The following is a 26,398-nucleotide window of genomic DNA, read 5'->3' as shown; positions in this document are numbered from 1 at the left end:
AGTTCTAATCCTGTTGCAGGAGCAAAGTGTGTCACCTGCTTGGGCATTGTGCAGCAGCTATTATGAATATTGTTGCTTGATATCCCATTGTCATTGTCCTTGTCATCAGGGTGGGGAGTGAGGGACACGCTCAGATGTCAAGGCGGAAATTCTGCTCACGAAACGGATGACGGGGAAGGAGTGTCTGCAGAAATACTCCACTGGGTAGAGGGACAGAGATGCCGCAAGCAAACCGGGTTCTTTCCTGCAGTTTTGCATTCTTGCTGTGCCTTCTAGGAGATTGCAGCCTGGAGAGGAAACAAGAAAGCCTGCCCAGAGGTGACTTCACCCCGTCACGGTCTCCCTGTTTTCAAGGTCATGTGAGCAGAGGACAGATCCATTTTTAAGAGTGATGCGTGGAGTGGCAACATCTGAGCTTCCAGAGAGTGCAATGGTGTGATGCTGAGAGACACAGGATCCTGCTCTGCCCTGTCCTCTGCCCCTCCTTCCTCCTCTCCTTCTTCCCTACTCCTTCCTTCCCCTTAAGGCACTCGTGTTCCCAGACGCAGCGAGCAGAGGGGTTGGGCAAGGAGACTAGCCTGCAGGGAGGGAAGGTACCTCATTATTGTACTGGACACTGTTCAGAATTAGAGCTTTGGGCCCCACAGCTCCTGCAGCAACCAACCAGGCTCTGGTGAAAGTTTCAGGCAGTTTTCTCTTCCCTTTAAAGCCTGTTGGGACATTTTCAGTAGACGAGAAAGGGGTAGAGTTCACCTTAATCCTTCTCTGTCCCATATTTCTGCCTTTAAGTGGATCCAAGCCCAAGCCTTGTAATTATCTCAAAAATAGACCTGATAGCCATGGTGCATTCGGTAGGTTTCCTTGGCGGTGTCTAATGAAACAGCGCAGCGAGGAGGAGATAGCCTGTTGGTGGGTGGATAGATGGCCCTGCGTCTGTTAATCTCACATTTCATCTCCGTTTAAGCAGTCACTGAGCTCATTAATTGTCTTTCTGAGAAGGGCCAGGCATTTATCTTTGAGAGCCATCTAGCTTCACTGAGTTCATCCAGGCTAAAGAGAAGGGGAGGGGCAGACTGTAGGTGTCCACCTAATTTTACTGAACAAGAAATAGATAGTTAGACAGAGTGATGGCTCTTGATCTGTTTTGCCTGATTGCCCGGCCACCATAAAAGTGGTACCGGTTGCTGCCCCCACCAGTGGTGGATGAGAGTGCCATCTCCCCATATGCCGTCACGGCACGGAAGATCACCCGTCTCTTTCTGACATAAGGTGGAATTCTGTCAACGCCCACGTCATAGGAACAAACATAAAAGAAACTCACAGAGCTGCCTAATGCACACAGAGTGCCTGTCTGTTTTAAACAAGCCAGACACACAAGCATTCAAACTTTATGAGAAGGATAAAGTAAAATGACTCTTTATACGCTGCCACGATATTTTTTTAACCATCAGGTCCCTCTGATGCATTTAAAATAGATTCTGAATGTTGATGAATAGGGGAATAATTAAATAAAATATGGTTCATCCATAGTATGGAATTCTATGCAGCTGTTAAAAAAGGAAGCGATGGCTCCACACGAGGGGTTCTCAACTGGTGGTCCCCTTGGGGGACCCTTGGCCGTGTCTGTAGACATTTTTTGTTGTCATGATTGGGGGAGAGGATATGGTCCTGGCATTTAGTGGGTAGGGGCCAGGGATGTTGCTAAACATCCCACAATGCACATGACAGCCCCTCACAACAAAGAATTATCCAGGCCAAATTTTCAACAGTGCTGGAATTGAGAAACTCAATTCTACATGAATTATCTGGAAAAGATTTTCATACTCTATTGTTAAGTTTATAAAAAGCAAGTGTTCAGATCAATATCTACAGCTCCAATCCATTTTTTAAAATTAAGAAGTATATATTATGTGTATCTGCATATGTATATATAGGCAGATATGTTTGAACATGTTTAGGAAAAAACGCAGGAGAATAGATGTCTAATTTGTATTGTTTTTTGAGGGGTGAGTTTGGTGAATAGTAGGGGCTTTCTTCATTTATAATTCAGAAAAGAGTGGTGAGGAAAATAGTATCGATCGTGATTTGTATGGATTCAATGGAGACCCTACCTTTCCAGGATCACACATACTGCAAAGTGGATTTTCACAGGGCAGCACGTACATTGCTTTTCAAGGGACTGTTACATGAGGCTCTCTAGATGAATGCTATGAATGAGATTTTTATAGGCGACTCTTTCTTTTCATTGCCCAGTGTCTGCCATTAGTTACAGCTGAGCCTGGCAATACTAGGTCTCGATTCCTTAAACAAACAAAATAAAATGAAACTCTGAATATGGGGGAATAAACAGATCCTAGTGCATAAAAATTCTTTAAAACCACATCATGGCTCACTAAGATGACCAACACTCAGAAAAACAACAGCCATGGAATATTCGTTTTGACCAAATTGTCCTTCTGGTCCCTTTGCTTTCAGCCAAATTGTTTTCAGTAGCACAAAAAGACTTGTCCAGAAGCCTTTGAAGCATCTATTATTATGCAGTAACCAGACCAGGGCGGAGAGTGCAGTGCAAGAGGCACAGCTGCCGTGGATCAAGAGGGTTGGAACATGGGGATGAGTGAGAGGAGGTACCCAGGCTTCAGGCTCAGGAGGCTGGCAGAACTGGGGTGCACTTCTCCAACCCAGGAGATGAGGAGGCACAATTGGTGGAAAGAGGAGGGCATGGCTTGGACCGTGTGATGTTGAAATGTCAGTGGGACACCCATGTGGAGAGAGCAAGCGGACAGTCAGTTTGTTGGGTCTGGAGCTCAGGATGGCAGCCAGGACCAGACACACACATACGGGGGTCCTAGAGGAGGTAGGGGTTGAGGTCTGGATGGGACAGGAAATGGTTCCAAGGGAAGGGGAGTAATGTGCATGCAGAGGCGGATTCCTAGAGGATGCTGGCGTTCCCGGAATGGGCATAGGAAACGGAGCCCAAAGGACGAAGGGCTTTGGGAAAAGATGTCAGAGAGGGGACAGATAGACTCACTGCAGAGGGTTCCTGGCAAGGTGAGAAGGGACAAGGGTCCTGGGCTGTGCAATAAAGCTGTCTGGGTAACGGGGGTGGGGGGGCGGGCGTTGAGGAGTAAATGAGAAGGCAGAGGGCCCTCACATTCTCTTCCTTGGAGCTGTAGCCTTACTTGGATTTGTGATTCCCTAATTCCTGTCTGCTTCTCCTCCAGACTGTAAGTGCCCTTGGGGACCATGTCCATTTGTTCTTCTCACTGTGTCTCCAATGTTGAGCACAGTTCTGGAGGGTGGACAGAAAGAAGCAAAAAGAACTGAGCTTTTACAGTTGCTAAAGGAGGTGAGGGAGCAAGGAAGAGAGGGGCTCAGAGGAGGAGCTGGCGTAGAAGGAGGGTTTGGAGATAAGGGGAGGGATGCTGGACAGAGGAAAGACCTGGGGAGGCACAGGGCTCGGTTCTGAGACCCCAGGAGAAAGATCTCTGTTGGTCCACCCCCTTGTATGCAGACCCTGGGCTCCACCTTGCCTCTACCCACCTTTCAGCCTGTGCCTCCCTTGTAAGCTGAGGTCAGAGACCCACCTGAGCCTGCCCCGTGGACCAGGCACTGATGGGGGAGAAGACGGGTGCTCTACCCTGCCTGTGCCTTTCAACACAGGCAGGCAGGACAAGCCTTCTTGTTTACACTTTGCAAACAGGAGAGAAACGCCACAGGCGTGCCTGGTCTAACAGCCTTTGGGAGGTGGTAGGAGAAGCAGCTCAACATTTATTCCACGAGTTACCTGTTTCCAAATTGTGGCTCTAGCTCTGTCATGTCCCCGAAGATTTCTCTTTATGTGGATGGTCTGTGCTGGCTAGTCCTAGCCCACGTTCATTGTTAATCTGTGGGGCGTGGACTTGACCAACAGTGGTAATAAACATACTAATAATGGTTCTAGGTATTTTCGCCCTAAAGCTTCTGTGCTGTAAACATCTTTGCTGCAAACATTTTCACCCCATAACTAATTGGCCTTAAGGCAATTTTGCTGTAAAAGATAAAATAACTGGAAAACAGTTGGTTTCGTTTCTTCACTGACTCAGGACTCCCATTTTTATATTCCATCCATCTTCGCCCTCATGATGGTCTAAACAGTGATGAGTAGATGTGGTCGTCTTAAAACAGTGGATGGTAACAACTACTCTATCGAAGTAGTTGATAGAAAACATGGTGATAAAACTTACTGGAAATGTGAAATTGAGAGTGCAAAGCCAAATCACATATTATACTAGAAAACGATAGCATCAGTTTGCAAATCCTTCGGTGATTTGAAGGCGCAAAGTTGAACCCATGTTTCCAACAGAACTTTGGAACATTCACCAACGGCCATGTGACAATCTGCCAAGAAGCAGCAGCAGTGATACAGAGCTCAGTTACAAACACGTATCCTGGTGTTTGAGATGGATCCTTCTCAGTTATTTGCTCAGTATTGCTGTGAATCTACATGCATTTTATTTCACTTTTATTTTTTAGATTAATTTTTTGGAGTATACTTGGTTTACGATGTTGTGTTAGTTTCTGCTGTACAGCAAAGTGAATCAGTTACACATATACATATATCCATTCTTTTTAAGATTCTTTTCCCATATAGGTCATTACAGAGTATTGAGTGGAGTTCCCTGTGCTATACAGCAGGTTCTTATTAGTTATCTATTTTATATACAGCAGTGTGTATATCTCAATCCCAGTCTCCCATTTTATTCCTCCCCTCCCCTTTCCCCCTTGGTAACCATAAGTTTGTTTTCTACATCTGTGACTCTATTTCTGTTTTGTAAATAAGTTCATTTGTACCAGTTTTTTTAGATTCTACATATAAGTGATATCATGTGATATTTGTCTTTCTCTGACTTACTTCACTCAGTATGAGAATGTCTAGGTCCATCCATGTTGCTGCAAATGGCATTATTTCATACTTTTTTATGGCTGAGTAATATTCCATTGTATAATATTTGCATGCATTTTAAATGTGTGAAAATATTTTGTATTTCACGATAGTCTTAAATTTTGTTATTCATTTTTCATGTTTCATTATGTCCTTTTTAACATCCCTCTTTACTTTTTTGTTATTTTATCTTTTACAGTAAAATTGCCCTACAGCCAATTAGTTTTGCAGTGAAAATATTTGTGGCGAAAATGTTTATGGCAAAAAGGCTTGCAGCAAAGATGCTTTGGGCAAAGATGCTGGTCTAGGCTAATAACAGCTCTTGACGCTGGGGCCTTTGCTGAGTGGTGGCCATGAACCAGGTGTGTGGTATCTCACTTAATCCCCATGACCACCCTGTGAAGTAGGAGGGGAGCCCGGAGCTCAGCCTGGGATGGATGGGAGGTGACGGTGGAACGTTGTCTTCTCAGGTGGCCTGGTCTGCTGTGTCCAAGACCTTGGGCAGCAAAGCAGAGCAACCTCCCATCGCTTTGTCTTTAAGGTACTGGCTTGGTTAAGCTCCCTGCAGCTTGTTGGGCCTGGAGCCCTGGCTGGGACTAGCCAGTGCCAGGGCATTTTCTTTGGTTCAGCAGGGTCCAGGAAAGGGGTTCTCTTGTTTCTCTGCCTTGGAGTCCGAGGTGCTGGGGGAGGCCACAGGCATGTGATGAAGGGGCTCAATCTGAGCTTTGGGCAGGGAAAAGGGGAGCTTGTGGTGTCTTCTTTCCCTTTAGGTGGGAAACCATCTCGACCAATAGGAAATATGGTGGAAGTGCGAGCAGAGGGCGGAGAGAGACAGGAAGGAAGAGAAGATTTACTTGGCATGGATAGTGATGTCCCAGGCCCGGGGGCCACCTGGCCCTGGGATTTCCATTTCACAAAGTGTCCGTGCAACTCACCTTTTCCCTTTCGTCTCAGCCGGGGCCCTTCCTGTGCTGGGAGCTGCTTCGGCATTCTGAGAACAAGTGGAGCATGTGCGTGGGTCAGTCCACAGCATGGGGGCTCTTTGGGCCTACTGAGTAGGGTGTGGCTTTTGGTTCCGTGAAAGTGTGCTTAAAATCTTCTGGTGGCTTCCGAACTTGCTTAGAGAAAACCCAAATTCCATATGTTGACCTTCAAGGCTAGACATGATCTGGCCCCTGCTTACCTCCCTGATGTCTGACTATCCCGATACTCCAAACTTCCTGCTTCCTGGCCCTTGTCCACTTGTGCCTGCCCCAGGGCCTTTGTAACTGCTGTTTCTACACTGAAAATACCTACTCCAGATATGTCTGGCTCCTTCTCGTCATTCAACTGTCAACCCTCCCCAACATAAAGTAGCACCTGTCATTCTCCATCCCACAACCCATTTTGTTGTCATCATTGGACTTATTACTATCTGACATTATCTTCATTTATGGTTATTTATTACCTTATTTGCCACGTCCTTCCTCCTCTCTCCCACCCAGTGGCAGGGACTTGCCATCCGTTTATTGCTAAAAACACAGAGCCTGCAATAGCACCTGGCTTGTGTTAGGCACCGCATCAACATTTTCGGAATAAATGAATCAAATATTTCTTTCCAAGGAGCACAGTTATTTTGTCTAAGAGAAAAACAAAGGAAAAGCAGTTGTTTCAATGCGAAACTCAACATTTCTTGTCTTTGTATTTTTTTATGCAGGATCTACTGTCCCTGCCATACAGCCTGGTCGAGGGTGAGGTAAGTACCCATTTTGTCCTGATTTAGGATTTTTGTTAAGTCTGATGGAAATGAAGAGGTAAAAAAGTCTCATCCTCTCTATTACTGTGCAAACCCAGCCCAGCCATGCAGTGGGCATGCTAAGGAGAAGGGTGGGAACTACCAGTGCTCATAGCCTATAGTTTTCTTAACCTCCCCTCCCAGTTGGAGGGGCTCCTGGACATAACTGGCACAAACTTGTTACCAGGCATGGCCGTCCAATCCCGTGCCCAAGGCAGACATCTGTAATCAACCATAGCACAACTCAACCCTTAGAGAGAACAGTTACTACTGATTGATCAGGGAAGGCTGGTGAGATGAAACTTATTCGCACCTTTGATGTATGAGCTCTAGATGGGTGGTTAGGTGGCTTCTCATTAGGAATGATGAGAGTGGTTGTGAGGATGGGAATCAAGCCCTTCCCTCTATTTCATCATTCATTTGAAGGCAAATAAAGGAAGCCCACATCTTCCGGCATCACGCCACATTTTTATTAGCATTGGAGCCACCAGAGTTTGGCCATGTAAGAATATAATTGAAGCAAATGGATCTATACCTTGGGGCAAAACATTTTTTTTTATTGATTCCAACTCTACATTATTATTGTTGCTTAATGAGGAACTAATGTAATTTCTAATGAAGCCACATGGCCCTCAGATAGACAAAGTAAGGTTTTATTTCCCTTGTGATGCTGTATGCTCTCTTCAATTAAAACCGGGAAGGGAAATTAATACAAATGTAAGAATTTTTTTTTCTAAGATTAGTGTCAAGACGGCAGCTTTTTATTAAACATGTAAATTTCCTGTGTGATGGGATTGGAGAGACGTGTGGCTGGCCCTTGAGTGGACTGGAGATGGTTTAAGTGGCGAAGGAGGCTTCACGGAGAGTCTGAATCTGGGGTCTCTGTCATTTGAGGGGTGATTAGAGTGGGCTCTGTGCTCCACGGCCCCCTCCCCTCCTCCCAGCGTTCTGTCCCCTGGAGCCGCACTCCCCAGGCTCCTGCTGTTGGCTGCCGGTTATTGGTAGAAGAATTTGAGGAACTGTGGGGTTTTTTTGGAAGTAATTTATTGATGTGAAATTCGTATAACATAATAGTAGCCGTTTTAAAGTGAACAATTTAGTGGCATTTGGTATATTCACAGTGTTGTGCACCCACTGCCTCTAAACGTGTTCATCACCCAAAAAGGTAACCCCATTAGCACTCACTTCCCCTTCCCCCTCTTCCCAGCCCTAAGCAACCACTAATATGCTTTCTCTCTCTCTGGATTTGCCTATTCTGGACACTTCATATAAATGGAACCAACAATGTGTGGCCACTTGTGACTGGTTTCTTTCACTGAGCATAATGTTTATGAGATTCATCTACGTGGTAGCTGTGTCAGTACTTCACTCCTTTTTTAAAAAAAATTATTATTTATTTTATTTGTTTTTGGCTGCATTGGGTCTTAGTTGTGGCACGCGAGATCTTTTGTTGTGGCATGTGGGCTTCTCTCTAGTTGTGGCTTGCAGCCTCCAGGGCACGTGGGCTCTGTAGTTTGCGGCACGTGGGCTCTCTAGTTGAGGCTCATGAGCTCAGTAGTTGTGGCAGACGGGCTTAGTTGCCCCGCGGCATGTGGGATCTTTGTTCCCTGACCAGCGATCAAACCCGCGTTGCCTGCATTGTAAGGTGGATTCTTTACCACTGGACCACCAAGGAAGTCCCTTCACTCCTTTTATGGATGAATAATATTCCATTGTACGGATGGACCACATTTGTCTATCCATTTGTCCGTTGGTGGATATTTGGGTTGTTTCTACCTTTTGGCTATGGTGAATAGTGCTGCTCTGAATATGTGTGTACAAGTATTTGTTTGAACATCTGTTTTCACTTCTTTTGGGTATATACCTAGCAGTGGATTTGCAGGGTCATATAGTAATTCTGTGTTTAACTTTTTGAAGAACTGCAAAACTTTCCCATCTATAACAAGAGGAAAAGGAGTCTCGGCAAGGTCTCTGGTGTCTGCTGGGATTTGAAGCCTGGCAGGCTGGCTCCAGGGCCTGTGTTTCCAACCACCATGCTTTCCTGCATTTGGGGGTGTCAGCCCCATTTAGCACATCCTATTCTGTGCACTGCCCCAGGGAAAGCAGGAGTGCAGGGAAAGTGGAGGGCAGTTAGGCTCCTCTCACCTCAAGGGACCAAATGTATCATTCCTGGCCTGTCTCCCTCATTCCATGTGGCATCTTGACCTTTAAACTCTGAAGAGTCTGTGCAGTTGCTGGGCCAGTTGATTGAGTAGTCACTTGATTTGCTGATAGGTTGTTTGAACTGGTTACTCAATCTCTTTCTCTTTCTCTCAGGGCTGACAAGGTCAACTTGACAAAGTAATAACAGTTCATTGGGTATCAGCTGTAAGCCGTGTGATAATACTTGAATTAGTCTCAGTCTCCACAGCACATAAACAGACTAGGTCTCATCATCCCTCTTTTCCTACCAGGGTTTGTGGGTGGAAGCCCAGAGAGGTGAAGTAACTTGCCCACAGTCACACAGCTTGTAAGCAGCAGAGCTGAAATTTGAACCTGGGTCTATGCATCTCTGCAGCCTGGATTCTCCCTGTTGTGTCTGCAGGCTTCTCCAGACTCCCCCAGCCGTCAACATTTTCCACACTAGTGTGGTGATTTTTTAAAAAACCCATTACAGTTTGGGTTTTCCTAGACCTACACAGTCCCTAGAACATCTTGAGATGCTGGGAACTTCTAAGTCAGTTGTGAGAAAATGAGAATTCTTTTTTGGGGGAATGACATTCCACTCTTCTGTCTTCCAAGTAAAACCACTAGGAAGCATATTGCAAAACAGATGATCTGGCATCTATGGTCAAGGTGATTGTTTTTTAACTGACTTTGTATCCTGCGTTCTCAATGCTTTGGCAGTAACTGGGGTGAGGTCTGAATTTGTTGTGTGGAGTTGTTCATCTTTCTACCCCCAGTAGGATGCTGCACAAAACTGCACAGGGAGGCTCTAGGTTCCTAGCATTGCTGGCAGCCCAGGAAGCTGGAGATGGGATGCTTCTCAGGTGAGAGGGAGAAGAGGGTGATACAGGTGACATGGGCAGGTAGGTCCTGTCCCCAGGGAGTTCCTGGCTCCCCAGGCACCAAGTGGTTAAATGCTCTGCCTGGAAAGTAACTTCCCCCAGGTTTCCTCTCCTGAGCATGATAAAGCACAAAGGGGAGCTGGGGCATATTTACACCTGCTCCTTGCACAGGTTTCAATGGCAGTAATTCTCTGACCTTTTAAATGGATAAATCTCCTTGGCAGTGGCATATTTCTCAAGCTTAGCTCAGAGTGGGGGCCGAGGAACTGGGAGACATGGCCAGGCCAAGGAGAAGATTGATTAGCCCCAAGGGGGTCTGTTCTGGAAAACTGCCACGACCATGGCTGCACTCAGGGTGGTTTGGGTAGAAAAAAGTGTGTTTTTGGCCGGAGTGTGAGTCCTTGCATCACCTCCCAGGTGGATGAAAGCAGGCAGGCTGTTTTTCAGATTGCAGTGGATTTATTCCTCTGATCACCTGCCTTATTCTGCCTCCTCTGTGCGTTCTGGTGGATGCTCTGCTCTCGTGTCTCTGTTGTTCTCCGTCACAGGGAACACCGGGCGAGAATCTTATTATCACGGGTTCTTTAACTCCCTTGCAGCATCACCGGGGAGCATAATAACCTCTATGGTTGGCAGTTCTCTTCCTTTTATCCTCTTTTCCTTCCTCCTCCCTCCAGAGCTTCCGACCAAGAGGTGTGGGAGAACCCAGAGAGAAGGGTCTGGCGTTTCTCAGCTCTACTGTGTGCCCGGTGGACTCCCACAAGAAAGGTCATTAGTAAACCCATTTGCGGGTGGGGAGCCTCACACCCAGAGAGGCAAATAACCGTTCCAGGTCACCCAGCTCCCTGGAGGAGGACAAGGATTAAAATTTGGGTCCGACTGACTGTGGGATTTGTTCTTTCTGGTGCTGCCTTGAGGACAGGAAGAGGTGGTGTGGACGTTCCAGCAAGTCTCTTTCCCAGCGTCCAGGCTCCTCACTTACTTCTCAGGGTGGTGCCTATGCTCCCATCTCACCTCCTTCCATCCGCTGTTTGTAAATTCACGGCACCCTCCCTGTTTGGGAGGCTGGGACTGGCTTCCCAGTGATCATTTCCTAACAGAAGGAATGCTCTTTCCAGCTCAGCAAGTGTCAGTTCATAATTACCAGTGTAATTAGAGCAGGATTTACCATCTGAGCCTCTGTGGATGCTGCAAGCCTGCCGGCATAGGTAGCTCTGGCTTAGAAGGGTGTCTGGTTCCCCAGGGAACCCAAGGCGTCTTCTGGGCCCGGCAGAACCATATGGTATTACCCGCTCAAAGTACCCAGGCAGATCCAGAGGCTTCCCGTGGTTCTAAGAATAATGCCCAGACACCCTGACATGAGCTGGCTCCCAGGCACCTTTCTGACCTTGGAGGCTCTCAGACCCAATGCCGTCTCCTTTTAGGAGCCTCTGATGACTGGCCAAAGAATCAGCGTCTCTCCTGCCCCACACAGGTTCTTTTCTATTGCTCTGTTTTATCTTCTTCATGGCACTTAGCACTATCCGGAATCATATTCTTTTCTTGTGCTCATGTTTACTTACTCGACTCTCTCTTACTAAAATATAAGCTCTTCAAGAACCACATCTTGCTCACTTGTCTTCACATGTCTTGTTGAATGAAAACCTGAGACCTTTGCTGACACATTATTACTCCTGTTACACTCTGTCACACCCCATTGTTTATGATCATGCCTCTGTTTTTAATAACTTTGTCAACTTTGTCTACTTTTTTCTTTGTGCTTGGAGGAGGTCTGTAAAATTCCTAATAGCAAGCACCGTATCTTTCTATTTCATTGGATCCCCAGCACCTTGTGTAGCACCTGGTAGAGAGTAGATTCTCAATGCACATTGGATGGGTGGGTCAGTGGATGGATGGGTGGGCAGTTAGGTGGATGGATGGGTGGTTGGTTAGGTGGATGGGTGGGTGGATGGATCAGTGGATGGATGGGTGGGTAGGTGGATGGATGGATGGGTGGGTAAATGGGTAGCAGCGTGGGTGGTTGGGTGGGTGGATGGTTGGGTGGTTGGGTGGGTGGGTGAATGGATCGATAAATGGGCAAGTCTGGCTAAATTTTCCTGAAATACCCTTTGGACACTTGTAAAGTTGTGCTCTCTATCTGACAAACCTTATTAATTTTACAATAAGGGCCTTGGGTCCTTTTTTAATCTGAGATGGGTTGGTTAGGGTCTCCCAGAGCTACTATATTTCTGTTGGTTTCTCTTGGTACTGGCCACAGTTTGTGTTTTATATATTTTGAGTCCATGTTCTTTGACTCACAAGGGAGATTTACTGACTAGTACTGGTTACGAAGCTTTTATTAATATACAATGACTATCTTGAGCTTGGGTAATGCTTTCTGCCTTGGGTTTTCCTAAAATCAGTGTTGCTTTCCATCTGTCTTTGGTTCCCATGGGCCAGGGCACATCCTTTCATTGTTACTCTTTTTAAATTTCCTCTTGGAAATGCAGATGTCTCTTGGAAGTAGCCTATAGATGGATCTTGTTTATTCACCCTGTCTGTAGCCCTTTAACTGAGGAGTTCAGCATCAGTATATTTGCCATTATATGTGTCTGATCACCTGTCATTTAAAAAGTTATTCCCTAAAAGAACTTTTCTTGCTGTTTCATTTATTTTCTGTCTTCTTGGTGTTGCAGATTCTGTTTGATTTACTTTTATCTTACCTGCCGATTTGGAAGGTAGGCATTATACATGTGGTTGCCTTTCACTTCTTTGAAAAGGTTGCTGTAACCCTTGTTTTTCTAATAGTCAGTCAAGAGTGAAATGGCATCTTTGAACTCCATCCAGGCAAGATGAGGACATTTAGCTCACCTGCACTTTGCATTTCTCTGCACCCTCTTCTGTGTTCCCAGGAATTGTCACTATAACTGAGACTTCAGAGCCAGCTTAATGCCCATAAGTTGTAATTTTGACATTGTCGTAGTAATAGATAATGCTGGTGGAGGGGTTAATACGTAAGAGGCACTGTGCTAAGCACCAGATATAGAATTTCCCACCTAATCTTCTCAACAACCCAGTGAGGAACTGTCCTTTGCCTCCACTTTTAGACAGTGAAAGTGAGTCTTTGGTGTTTCATAACTCGCAGGAAGTCACACATTTGAGTGGGTGGCAGAGCCATTAGTACCTGGCTCTGGCTCTGGCTCTTAACCATGCCTGTCTTGCTCACTGTCAGGGATGACTGCTGCTGGCTGTAGGTGGCTTTGGCAATGTATTTATACCCAGCAGCTCCTCGGGGCTCTTACCTGCTCTGTTTCCACCCACAGTGCCCCTTCTCGAACTAGACTTACGATATCGACCCCCAACTTCCAGACCAGCAACACCCACATTTTCATGTGTTGAGGAAGCCCCTGGAGGATCTGGTTAAGATGCAGAACCTGATTCAGTAAGTCTGGAGTGAGGCCTGAGAGCCTGCATTTCTTATAACCTCCAAGGCGATGCTGCTGCGGCTGGTCCAAGCGCCTGTCTGTGACAGCAAGATTCTGGGTTAACCCAGAATCTCGTCATTCTGCCTGCTTAATTGGCTTTGTTTTTATTGGTGCTCTAGCTCGTTACTCTTTAATGCAGTGGTTAAGCAAATGGCCCCTGAAGACAACTGCCTTGACTCAAATCCCAGCCCAGCTGCTGACTCACTGGGATAACAGTGCCCACATCACTGGGTTGTTGTGGGGTTTAAGCAAAGCAAGATAAATGAAGTGTTTGGAACGGTGTCTGGCACATGGTGAGGGCAAGGTACACGCTTGGTATTATTATTTGCTCCGTCGAAGGCCTTCAATCTATCACAATACAAACCTTTTGCTGCCTCCCTCCTCTCTTCCTCCTCCCGCCTCCCACAGCTCCTTTCCCAGGCTATGGGATTTGTGCAGACCCTGTCCATAACCTCCAGATTCTTCCTGTTTTCTCTACATGAATCATTTCGAGATGGCTGGAGTCTCACCTCTTCCATGCAGCCCTCCTGGTTAATCTTTCTCAGTCCAGTCCTCCCAGTTAGTCTTATGAAGGTGTCTTCCTCCCCATCTAGCCGCAAGAATTCATATTGAACTATTTGTAATGGATGTTTTCGTGGATATGGATTTGGAAAATGCACTTTGACAAGCTATTTTGGATTGGGGGGCAAGACCCCTGGGGGCGATCTGAGTAAGAACAGAGCGCTACTATTCTTCCTGAGGGAGCTGTATAAGCTTAGCTTCAAAAGGGAATTGGTTAGGATAATAGAGGCTTAGAGACCGCTGGGCGGGAAGAGCAATGGAAGAAGAAGTGAAAAGAGAACAAAGCAGCTGCCGTTTGGAGGAAAACTATGGGGAAAGATCAGAGATTTTTGAAGGGAATTGTCAGGAAGCTCTGCACTGTTAATGTGCAACATTTTCCCCTTCCCACCACCTCGTGAATGTTCAGCAACATGTCCATTTCCGGTTAGTGTTTTGTGGCATTGGCTTTGTTTGGGGGATGGTGATGAAGTGCTAGGTATGGTCTCAAGCAGACATGGCAGGGGTCAAGTTGACAAGTTGGCCGCCATCTGCATTGGTAGCTCATCTACACTGAGGTGGGACTCAGGTGTTAGTATCTTTGAAACCTTCCAATGTACAGCCATGGTTGGGGACCACTAACTTCAAGCAATGTGCCCCACATTTGTTGTGTAGGGCATTCATAGTGTTAAGTGCCCAGAGCAGTTTTCTAAAAAGGTGGTAGTCATGTTACTGTGGTTGTCTAAGTTTGGGGAACAAAGCTAATTTGGTTTCTTCACTGCAGGGCTTATCAGCACCTTTACTATGCTTATAATATGCTGTGACCATACAACCTTTTTGGGGAATATCTTTTAGCATGTGGGTATTTGATGCCTGCTTATCTGTGGTCCCCAGAGCCAGTTTAAGGAGAACTGAAAAATTCCCTTGGATGCCTTTACTTTGGCGGATTTGATGATGATGATGGTGCTGATGAAGGAGGTAGTGATTTTGATTATGATCATCTCACCACCAAGTAAAGACCCAAAGAATGAAGAGGGAAATGCTCAACCCCCCTCCTGGAGACAGGCTGCCTTCCCTACCAGGTGGCCTGGACGGTCACTTCTAATTTGGGAACTGGTCTTACTTTGCATAAGTGATTGAAGTAATTGCACTGGCTGTTTCTCTTAATCTACAAGATGCTGAGTAGGGATGGGACACCTAAAGGAGTTAGTTCTGATTTTCTCTAGATTGTTTTTGATCCCCAGTCACTGCCTTATTGCTCTCTCTAATCGCAAGCTCCATATCGAGGAGCTGGGGTACATATGGTACCTAACTCTCCCCTCTTATGATGGGCTTGTACTTCAGGATGCATTCCTTATGGCTACTTCTCTTGTGGGTGCTTCACAGCTTTCTGATTGCAGAAAGGTCTCCCTAGAGATGCAGAGTTGCAAAACAATGTGTCTTGTCCCTGAAGGGAATTTCTGACACAGGCCCTATTGTCCTTCCCCAGCCATTAGTATGAAGCTTTCTGTCAGCTCAGGCAGAAGGGATGTGATGGAAAGATCAGCTCACCCAACCCAAATGTAAGTCCTCTTGCTTCTCACTGCACAACCTGGTGGCCAGCCTGGCTTCCCCACTTTTAGGCGACCACTTCTTTTTGCTTCAGCAGCTCAGTAGGGAGGGAGTAAGGAATCCACAACCCATAGAACTGCAGCTCTGCATCCCTGTCTCCCTTGGAGGCGCAGGTGACGGAAGAGGCAGCCAAACATTCCCGATTCCACAGCCAAATGTTACTTCCTCCCTGGAGGCTCAGCTTGGTGAGCAAATTCCAGAGCCTTGGTGTTTTTCATCCCAATTTAGGCTAGACTAGCAAAGGGGGTTTGATTTCTAAAAGCGGGGCAGTCTTCACACTGTCCAATCTGAGTGGACCAACAGAGAGAGGGAAGGCTGTGAGCATTTACGGGGCTGCGTGCTGCTGGCAGTAGTGTTCTCAGTGTGCCTTCCAGTAATGGGTAATAAATGTTCAGTTATTTAACCTGGAATCAGAGCTGCAGCATTATCGATTACCTGGAACGTCTCAAGCTCTAGACAGCGAAAGCCCCTTGCATGAAGAAGTGTATCTGTAGAAAATCACTGAGAATTAAAGTTAAACAGACGTGCATAAAACATACACAAGGTAATTCTCATTGGCCTTACGAGTGCAGGATTAGAAGTGCTGGTGAACTCTGAGGTGCCAGCCCAAGACTCAGAGATGCAAAAGGATGGATGGATGGATAGCATCAGTTTCTCTCTCCAGATCCACCCACTGCTCTTCTCTACCCTCTTTGTGACCTGGGAGCCTTCCCTGTATAGATCAGAGTACCAGGCTCCCTTGCCCACTGGCTTCTGGTTGGGTTTGGGCAATGGGGAGCCATGCAGGTTATGGGAGGAAGAGGAGAGGGCAGGGCATTTACAGACCCTGCTCCCTCCCATGGGCTGCTGCATTCCTAAACAAGACAGCAGTCAACCTTCTCTGTCTGTATTCAGGCTCAGAGATGGTGGCAGAGCCTGAAATCCCACTGTTACTAGCCCCAGAACACTGTATTATCTCTTGTGGTTGCCCTAACCCCATCCCCACCTTTACAAATAGTCCCTTTATTAAATTCCTCTCAAATTATCCTAATTCGAGTGTACCATCTGTTCCCTCCTGGAACCCGGGCTCATACAATGGGCAAGATGTGGCTTATTCCACTACGTATAAATGGAGTCACAGTTTAAATGCCATCTTCTTCAGAGAGACCTCCCTTCTTCTCTGTTACAGCATCTGTTTGATTTCCTTTATGGCACTTGTCACATCTTGGTGCTGTCATTAGATTGGCTTGTTGGCGTGTTTGTTGCTCATCTCCTTCCCTAAGACAAGGACTTTAAGCACAGAGAAGTTAAGTGACTTGTCCAAGGCCACACAGCTAGGAGAGGGTAGAGATGCAATTCGAACTCAGGACTCTGATTCCAAAGACCCCCCTTCCAGAGCCATGCCCAGAGGTCGAGCTGCAGGTGGGGTAGTTCCATTTCCTTAGAACCACTCCACCCCTGTTACCTGTACTCATGGGCAGAGAAGGTTGGGTTTCCTGAAACAGTCTATGAGCCTGAAGTTGCCTCCTCTTGCCCTCTAGGCATTTTGCCCAGAAGCAGAGGCAGAGACTGGTCCTCAACATCCTGGTCCCTTCCCTTCCTCTGTTTCCCTCTCCCTCTCCTCCAGTTCAGTCACCAGGAACTTGACCCTTGTCCACAAGCCCTTTTTTCTCCAGTCAAGAGGTGGATTCCATGCACGGGTCTGTTGCATGTCGGGGCCGCTCAGATGCTCAGGTGGCAGGGTCCTCCCCAGAGATGGGAGCTGTCTCAGATTCACAGAGCGACTTGTGATCTGGTTTCCTTTCAAGGGAGAAACGCAAAAGAAATCCCCGCTGTGCTCTGCAGAATTGCTAATGGTGTGTATTGAAGCATTTGACCACAGGTTGAAGCCCATGAGGGATTTTCTCCTAATCTCCCTCAGAAGTTCCAAGGAGGTGAGATAAAAAAAACACATGCATACCTGTTTACACATCTAGAAACACCTCACCCATCTATACATCATACATAGATTAAAAAAAACAACACCTACAGCTTTGTTTCTCCAAAATACAAGTATACAGGAAGAAAACAAAAAATATTCTGTGATCCCATCACCTAGATAACTCCTGCTGGCATTATAGATGCACTTGGTTAGACAATTCACGGGGGACAGAAAGGTACAAAATGCCTCATCCCCCGGCCCCCCAGCCCAGCCTGTCCTACTTCCCACTGGCTTTCTGAATTCCTTCTACAAAGATCATCTAAGGCTATGCTAGTGTGTGTGTGAATGTGTATAGCAGCACTTTGGTATTCAACGCTGATACCAAAGTGGTCACACAGAATACACTTTTTTGTGACTTGACTTCTTTTTCTTGTATCTTGGAGCTCTTTCTATATCGGTACAATCAGTTCTTTTTTAAAATATTTATTTATTTGGCTGCACTGGGTCTTTAGTTGCTGCATGTGAACTCTTTAGTTGTGGCATGCAGGCGGGATCTAGTTCCCCGACCAGGGATCGAACCCAGGTCCCCTGCATTGGGAGCGCGGAGTCTTACCAACTGGACCACCAGGGAAGTCCCCAGCACAATCAGTTCTATTCCTTTTTTCTCGATGGCTGCATAATATGTCATCTTATCTCTGTGCCATGATTTGTTTGATCGCGACAGTTAGGCTGTTTCCATAAATTCGCTCTTAGAAACGATATTTCAGTGAACATCAGTGTGCATACCTCTTGCTGTATTTTGCAAGGAAATCCATGTACACTATATCCCTGAAGGTGGAATGGCTCGGGCAAAGGTCAGAGCATTTTAAATTCCCATAGATATTGCAAAAGTACCCTTTGTGATGGTTGTAGCCACATGCACAATCTTGTCATTGATTATCAGTGCAGGGCTTCCCACACAAGTATAGTAAGTCTAAAAATATCCAAAGACGCTCACTGTTGGCAGTGGAGGACGTAGTTTGTTATTCCTCTTTACACTTGCATTGGTCCACACAACCTCTGTGGTGGTACTTTCCATGCTGACTTGAATTTTCTTTTCTTGTTTGGCTCCTTCATTACACTAGTGTCATCTAAGGCTGGATTGGGGTCTTAAATTAAGCATCTTCCCCCAACTCAGTAGCGAGCTTACGGCTGACAACCATACATGCTGGCTTGAATCTCTCAACTGTTCCATATGACAAGTGCCATGGAAACATATTCTCAGCTCTCAAGGATGAGATTATCACCTAGCTGTGTGTCTTTCTTCTTGATCATGACCAGTTGCTGTGTCCTGGAAAAGGTAGATACTGTGTACTTCCTTAGGCTGAAATTTCTTGGTCAGCCTTTGTATTACTGTGCTTGGTTGCTGTAATGAATTAACCACAGACCGGGCAGCTGAAACAACAGAAATGCATTTTCTCACAGTTTTAGAGACTGGAAGTCCAAGATCAAAGTGTTGCAGGGTTGTTTTCTCGTGAGGCCCCTCCCCTAGGCTTGTAGATGGCTGTCTTCTCCCTGTGTCCTCACATGGTCGTCCCCCTGTGTGTATGTCTTCATCCCAATCTCCTCTTATTAGGACACCAGTCATATTGATTAGGATCCACGCATATGACCTCATTTTACCTTAATTACCTCTTTAAGACTGTATCTCCAAGGATAGTCACATTCTGAGGTACTGGAGGTTAGGACTTGAACAGATGAATTTTGGAGGAGGCACAGTTCAGCCCATAAAACCCGTTCTCTTAGGTAGTGATGACAGGGGTGCTTGTCCCAGGCAGGATCCTACACTTGCAACTTTCACTATGGTGAGTCACACGACAAGCCCATGGGACATCACTTTTTGCCATTACAATGCTTTTTCCAATCTCTTTCGGAGACCCAATGCCTATAAGACTCCTGGCCCAGGTGGGCCGTGAAGTGTCTGGGGCTGGGCAACTTGGACCTTATTATTTCTCAGACTGTGAACACGGATGACTTTTCTGTGCCTGGTGGTCCTGCAGGCTGAAGGAGTCTTACAATCCATGCAGCACTTGGAAACAAGGAGTTTGCCTCCCAGGCCAAGGAGAAGATGGGCAGATGTGTGTTTGGCTGCTTCTCCTGCCTCTTGGAGCCCAGCCAGGGTTGGCAGGTGAGGTGCGACTTTTCATAGGTGAAGCCTGTGGAGGAAAGAGAGCCAGGGTGGCTCGTTGCAAAACTCAGCACGTGAGCCAGGAAGGAAGACAAAGCAGGCACTTGATTCAAATCTAATTTCCATGCTAACACCGATGGCTTGTAGGCAGTGCTGGAAGTGCTGTGTGTACTCGGACTTTGAGACCACACCCAGGTTCCTAAGAAAGAATGTCTTGATCAATAAAAGATGCCTGCCAAGGTCATAGGGCTACTTGTGCTATTCCTACTTCTAAATGTGCCACTATTGTGCACAGAACAGGCCATCCTGGCATGAAGTAACCTTCCAGAGACCTCTGGCAAACGGCTCTTTCTGGGAGCAAGAAGGAGTGATCTTTGGGCTGAGTGGGCTCCTGGACAAGGGATATTCTCAAGGTCTTGAAGGGCAAATGAAAGGTGAGAACAATTGTCCTTCGAAGACTGTAAGCAGCTTGTGGGTCAGAAGACCGTTTTCCGATCCCTTGCTTTAGAATTTTCTCTGAGAAGTGACCATAGGGCAGATACAACCCATCATCTGTCACAGTCAATGAAATTGGTCACACATCAGTGTCCCAGAGTTCTAACCCCAGCGAGAGCCTTCATGTCTGTGCCCCTGTGTAGGGGAGCCCTTAAAATATTTTACAAAGCATCATGTTGGGTAGGGGGGATTGATGCAAATATTCTTTGTCAGAGTTCAGAGTCCTTTATGACTTGGGGTTCTACAGTGGCGTATAGTCACCTTTTGTTCTGGAGTCATTCTAGAAGCACCACAGTAGGGGTGGCAAACTTGATGTACATGCCAACAGACGCTCTTGGCAGACATCCCTAGTCCATCAAGACACACTTGGTCTCTGCTGATCTGTGATCACCACTCTTCCCCAAGTCTGGCTCCAGGTGCCCCTAGAGGAAGCCTTGCTCGGCTAATCCTATAAGGCATGTCTCCCACCCCTACCCTCCACCCCCGTTTATAACACACTGGAGTTGCTTTAGATTTCTAAGGCTCTTTCAGATCTAATTGTCTCCGGTTTCCACACCCTTCAGATCTTATCCTGTAGAGCGACAGCTTCCTGTCTATATGGCTGTCTTGGCTGTCAGGCTGCATGTGTTGGAGTGTGAAATACAGTGTACCTCACTACTTCTGGATATGCCAATTTGTCTTTCATAATGCTCCAGACAGGATCAGAGCTGAAATTCACCTTTGGATCTGCTGATAAAGCACAGGCCTGTTGAGTGAATACAAATATGGATGAGCATATTAGTTATCTAGCACCGTGTAACAAATTACCCCAAAACTTTGTGGCTTAAAACAACAAACATTTATCATCTCATGGTTTCTGTGGGTCAGGAGTTGTGCAGTGGCTTCGCAGGGGCTCTGTTTGAAGATCTCTCACAGACTGCAATCAAGATGTCAACCAGGGCTGCAGTCATCTTGAAGCTTTGCTGGGAAGGAGCCATTTCTAAACTCACACAGGAGGCTGGCTGAACAAGAGCCTCAGATCTTCACTGGCTGTTGGCTGGAGACATTAGTTCCTTGACACATGGGCCCCTCTAAAGGGCAGCTTATGAATACCAGCTTCCGTTAGTGAGAGACGGCACCCAAGACAGAAGCTGCAGTTTTCTGTAACCTAACCTTGGAAGCAATATCTCATTGCTTCTGCTTTATTCCTTTCATTAGAAGCAAATCAGTAATCACTAAGTGGAGGGGATTATACAAGGATGTGAATACCAGGAGGTGGGGATCTTTAGGGACCATCTTGGAGGTTGCCTACGATACTTAGAGTAAATGATGATTGTGCTTAGTAATAATGATGACATTACAAATATTAAGCATGTACCAAGTGCCAGGTACCATAATTGGGAACTTATATGGATTTAAAAATTTATTCCTCATTATAACTCAAGGAGAGAAGTACCATTGTCTCCATTTCACAGATGAGAAAATAGAGGCTTAGAGAGGTTCAGTAACTTGCCCAGGCTGTCCAACTCTGAAGCCCAGATTTTTAACCATGAGGCTCCATTACTCGTGAGCAACTTTAAGAAGTTTCTTTAAACACTGTCAAGAACTTTAGAAGTGAATGTGCACCCTGTGTGGGAACATAAGAATGGACATGGGTTGGGAACCGAGATAGAACGTGTGCTCAGGTTCCTTCTCTGTCACTTAACACTGTGCCCTGAGGGATATTATTATCCTCTTGGACCTCGTTTTCTCCATCTGCAAAATGGAGATGATCATAGTTCTTCTGTTATAGGATTATTGTGAGAATTGAAAGAGGCAGCACATGCAAAGTACCCTGCTCCTAGTAGGAATTCAGTATGAGCTAGTTTCCCTTCTCCCTGCTTCCCAATAAGTTATTCTCATTTTGACAATTATTTTCTCTCCCCTGAAGCACTTCCTCTACAAACCGCTTTATTCCAGTCATTCTTTAAAGAAACAACACTTACAATCCTATAAAAATGCTCTGCAACTCAGAATGCCTCCCGACAAGGAAGTCTCAGTGACAGATACTTGACTGCAGGGCTGTCCAAGTGATGGAGGCTAACTTAAGTTCCATCCAGGGTCATCTTACTTCCTGAAACTGCCCATGATGGAAAGACCATTTGGAGGGAGGGACAAGGGGGCTGCATGAAGCTTCTCATTCTCCATCTGACCTCCAGTGTGGATGTCTCGTCTTCTGAGCAAGGGGAGAGGAGCCAAGGGGACCACTGAGAGCCTGCGTTCCTGGCAGACATCAGTATTCAACTCCATCACTGTTTGGAGTGAACAGTTTTAAGTATGGACTCCCTGGCATGGGCAGACGGGGAAGATGGAGGAAAGAAGGTTTGGGCAGATGGCAGCAGGTGCGTGGAATGCCCAACTGCCAGTTAGCTGTCAGGTCTTCTTGATTTGGAAGAAACGATGCTCTGCTCAGAGAAGTACCTGGCGTGTCTTTCTTCCCTGGTCAACTTGCCCAGCCCATCAATGGTTTTTTTTTTCTCTCTCTCTCTCTCTCTGAGAGTGTGAGTTCCCTTCTGGTTTTACTTGGATAACTCCCAGGAGATAGAGAAGACATCGACCAAGGCTCAATGCCCTTCTTATTTCTGTGTATGAAGCAGGCATTGGTAAGGCTCAGGTATTTTTTTCTTTTAAGTTTTTCTTTAATGGCTTCCAGGAATTTAAGAATAAAATCCAAGACTCCTTCACTTGGCTTAACAGACCAGGCAAAGTCAGAACCCCCTTGATCTTGTCAGCCTCATCTCTTACCTCTTCCTCTTTATCCTCAAACACTCTTGCCTCAGTGGAGATTGTTTCCCCCACAAAATGCCTCCAAGCCTTTGCACCAGCTTTTTCTTTTTCCAAGAATGCTTTCCCCCAGCTTCTTCCTGTCCCTTCACTGTGAGAATTCCTACTCATCATTCAGGGCTCAGCTTTGGTGTCACTTCCTCAGGGAAGCTTTCCTGGAGTTCCTCGATTAGGTCAGGCTCCTCCTCACACACTATCAAAGCTCCTTGTGTTTTTCCTCCTGGAACCCATTGCAGCTATAACTACAGCTATAATTATCTGTCTAGTGTCCAGCTGCTCCCACTGGATTGAAGGCTCCCTGAGGGTGGGGATAAGGACCATCTTGTTCTGTACTGTTTCTTGAGTTCCTAGCATAGGGCCTGAGAAGGAGAAGATGGTAATTTATTTATTTATTTATTTTAAATGAATGATTTGGCTAAACAGAGAGGAGGGAGCCAATGATGGTATGAGACTCATACTTCTTGCAGGACCTGGCAGCATGGATCTGCCACTCTGCATTTTTGGGGGCAACCTAAGGATGAGGTGGACTTGGGCCCTTTTCTCTCTTCTAGGAATTCAGGTCTGGAGGGGCTGGGCCCGGTCCCTATACTGGGATCAGAGGCTATATTCTGGGGAAATGGAGGCACTAGAGACTATAGTACTATGCCTGGGATTCTCCTGTGTGCTTGAGACAATGGCATATGGAGTCTAAGGAGCAAGCTAGAGAAAACAGTTATGCTTCCAAGATGCTAGAACTCATGTCTGCTCTACACGGAAGGGAAGCTTTACCACACCTCTCCTTGTCCTCGGTATGCTATGCCTTCAATACACATTATCTCCTTGGAATGCTGATAGTGTTGGTGATGATAATGGAAGATGTTGGCGATGATAATGGAGGATGATGGGGATGATGATGGTGATGGGGATGATGATGGTGATGGTGATGATAACAGATGATATTTGTGATGATGGTGATGGAGGATGGTGGTGATGATGGAGGTTGATGGTGGTGATGATGGAGGATGATGATGATGATAATGGATGATATTGGTGATAAGGTAACAGAGGATGATAGTGATGAAAAAGAAGGTGATGATGGTGATGGTGGTGGTGTTGATGATGATATAATAGCTAAAAGTCAAGTGCTGATTTATGTGTCAGTACTCCACCAAGCACTTCAAACACATTATCTCATTTAATCCTTGCAAGGATATTTTCTGGTAGTTTCGCTTTCCATTGTTATTTGCATTTCCATAAATGAGGACACCACAGTACAGAGGGGTCACCTAACTTCCCTGAAGTCACACTGCTAGTATGTGGCAGAGCCAGGCCTGATCTCCAGCTCTGGCCGACACTGAAGCTCTGTGGGCAGAGTAGGGACAAGATTGGAGCACTTCTGCATATTGGGAGTCCCAGGTCACTGACAGCCTCATACAGCTTTCTTTTCTGACCTCCCCTGTTCTCTCCCTTGACTGCGCTCAACTCTGCACTTAAGGTGAAGAGTCAGGGACCATGTGGTGAGTTGAGAGTTGTTAGCTTTCTTGGAAAGAGGATGAAGGACAAGGAATGGGGCATAAACATCCTCAATGTCTAGGGCTTGCCCCCGACGGCTGGGATGAGGCAGTGGCTTAAGTTTTAATACAGTCAGGTGGGTAAAAAGCACAGTTTTGAAACTAGACAGACTTGAGTTCAAATCCAACTTTTAGCCCTAACTGGTCGTGTGACCTTGGGCAAGATGATATCCTTGTCTTTCCTTGTCCTAGGACTCAGTTTCCTTGTCTCTAAAATGGGGACAGTCGTACCTGCCTGTAGGGCTGTCATGGCATGGAGTAGTCCTCACCTATGAGCTGGTATTATTATTGTTTCTATCATTATCATCTCATTAGGTCAGAGTCACCCAGAGGAGGGGAGCCAGCACCCCCTGAGCTCTATTATATGCCAGATGCCTGACAATGCCTGCCTTTGGCTCTCATTTAAATCCTATAAGATGGGTGATTTCCCTGGGAAATAGATGGCTCTCTGAGGGGTCAAATAGCTATTTCAGGGCCATGCAGCTAATTAGGTGCCAGAGCTGGGATGTGGAACTCAGAGGGCTCCCAAGATGGCATCTTCCCTCCACCAGACCTGGGTGTTCCAGGTAGCTGCCAACCTTCTTGGCACCATAAGTGCTGAATCGTAGGACATCTCAAAGCACAGAGCATCTGGAAAGAGGTCAGCCCCAGGCCTGGGCTATTGTTTCCAACTGTTGTCAATCTTCATGTTGATCAAGGCAAGGCTGACCTCGGCCACCATGTCTCAGACCAGAAGTCCATGAGCTGCAGCCACTGGCCTGGCATGAATTTTGTCGTCAGCTTCTCCAGGAGGCAAGGCTGGGTGGTCTAAGGAGATGAATTCCTGCTGCCCTTCTGTGATCACTCTCTCTGCTGGTGTTGTCTAGTTCCGTTCAGTAGGAATAACAGCTACTGCTTACATTCTGAGTCAGACACCGCAACCCCGCGAGGTGGGTGGTATCACCTCCTCCTTTTACAGAACTGGAAATGGAGGTAAAGTGCTTTGTTCAGGGTCACCCAGCCAGCAATGACAGTGCCAGGACTTGAGCCCAGCTCGCCCTGACTCTTGACCAGAATGCCCCTTTCTGTGTGTACAAGCCTCGGGGAGGTGGAGAGAAGGGCCCTGGGAACCCAGCATTGCTATCCTGAGCTCCCTTGGTAGTATTGCTTTGGGATGCTGAGAGCTTTTGAGAACAGAATTTCCAGCCTGCTGTGGTGCTCAGCTGAGGGCCGGGAGAGGTGAGTGTGGCCAGGCCTTGCCCCAGCTCCTCTGGGAACTCCTGCCTGTGAGCTCAGAGCATCTGCTGCTCCTCAAGCGGCCCTGAAACTTCAAGGAGGCCTGGCCTGCAAGTTTCCAGACAGGAGCTGGGAGAGCAGAGTTCATGAGGTGGCTGCGCCCCCTGCAGGCCATGGGCTGCCTCTGCATCTGCCTCTGCACTGCCAGTGTTTTACTTTTAACAAAAACTTTAAATGGGAAGGAAATCCAAAAAAGAGGGAATATATGTATATGTATAGCTGATTCACTTTGCTGTACAGCAGAAACTAACACAACATTATAAAGCAACTATACTCCAATACAAATTAATTGAAAAAAAAACATTGAAGTATAATATACCTACAGAAAGGCAACCAATCTCCAGTACAGCTTGATAGGCTATCACAGAGAGGATATATCTGGGACATCATTACCCAGAGCTACCCTCCCCCCCAGCACTTACCCTCCCCAGCACTGACTTCTATAGGTTAATTTTACGTGTTTCAACTTCATATAAATGGAGTCACATAGCGTGCTTTCTTTTATATCTGGCTTCTTTTGCCCCAAGAAATGCGTATGTTCACCAAATGATGTGTACTAGAATGTTTATAGCAGCAGTATTCATAGTAGCCCCAAATCATCGACAGCGAGTGGGTAAAAATACTGTAGTATATTTATACAGTGGAATTTTTACGGCAATGAAAACAAATTAACAACTGCTATGCCCAACTACTTTAATGAATCCTCACTGAGCTTTGCTTGGTGGTCATATGCCTCTCAGATGTGCCCTGGGAGCTGTCCCATCAGGTAGCCCTGAGCTTGCCCTGGCAGGGGGGACGCCCCAGGTCCTTCTCAGACTGCCACTGCTAAAGCCAGTGCAGGAGCCCAGGCCC

At 46.5% G+C, this 26,398-nt stretch overlaps 1 non-coding gene across 1 annotated transcript in view; it reads left to right on the top strand.

The window, feature by feature from the left end:
* LOC114237879 (uncharacterized) overlaps window positions 1–26,398 on the top strand; it is a 570,130-nt gene that overhangs the window by 216,321 nt on the left and 327,411 nt on the right. The window contains exon 2 of the transcript XR_009005405.1: window positions 6,621–6,659. This is a non-coding gene — a transcript (uncharacterized LOC114237879). The remainder of the gene's footprint in view (window positions 1–6,620; window positions 6,660–26,398) is intronic.

The sequence above is a fragment of the Balaenoptera acutorostrata genome, chromosome 15 (genome assembly GCF_949987535.1).
Source record: "Balaenoptera acutorostrata chromosome 15, mBalAcu1.1, whole genome shotgun sequence".
Lineage (NCBI taxonomy): Eukaryota > Metazoa > Chordata > Mammalia > Artiodactyla > Balaenopteridae > Balaenoptera > Balaenoptera acutorostrata.
The sequence above is the reverse complement of the archived record's forward strand: the minus strand, read 5'-3'. Positions and strand labels throughout refer to the sequence as shown.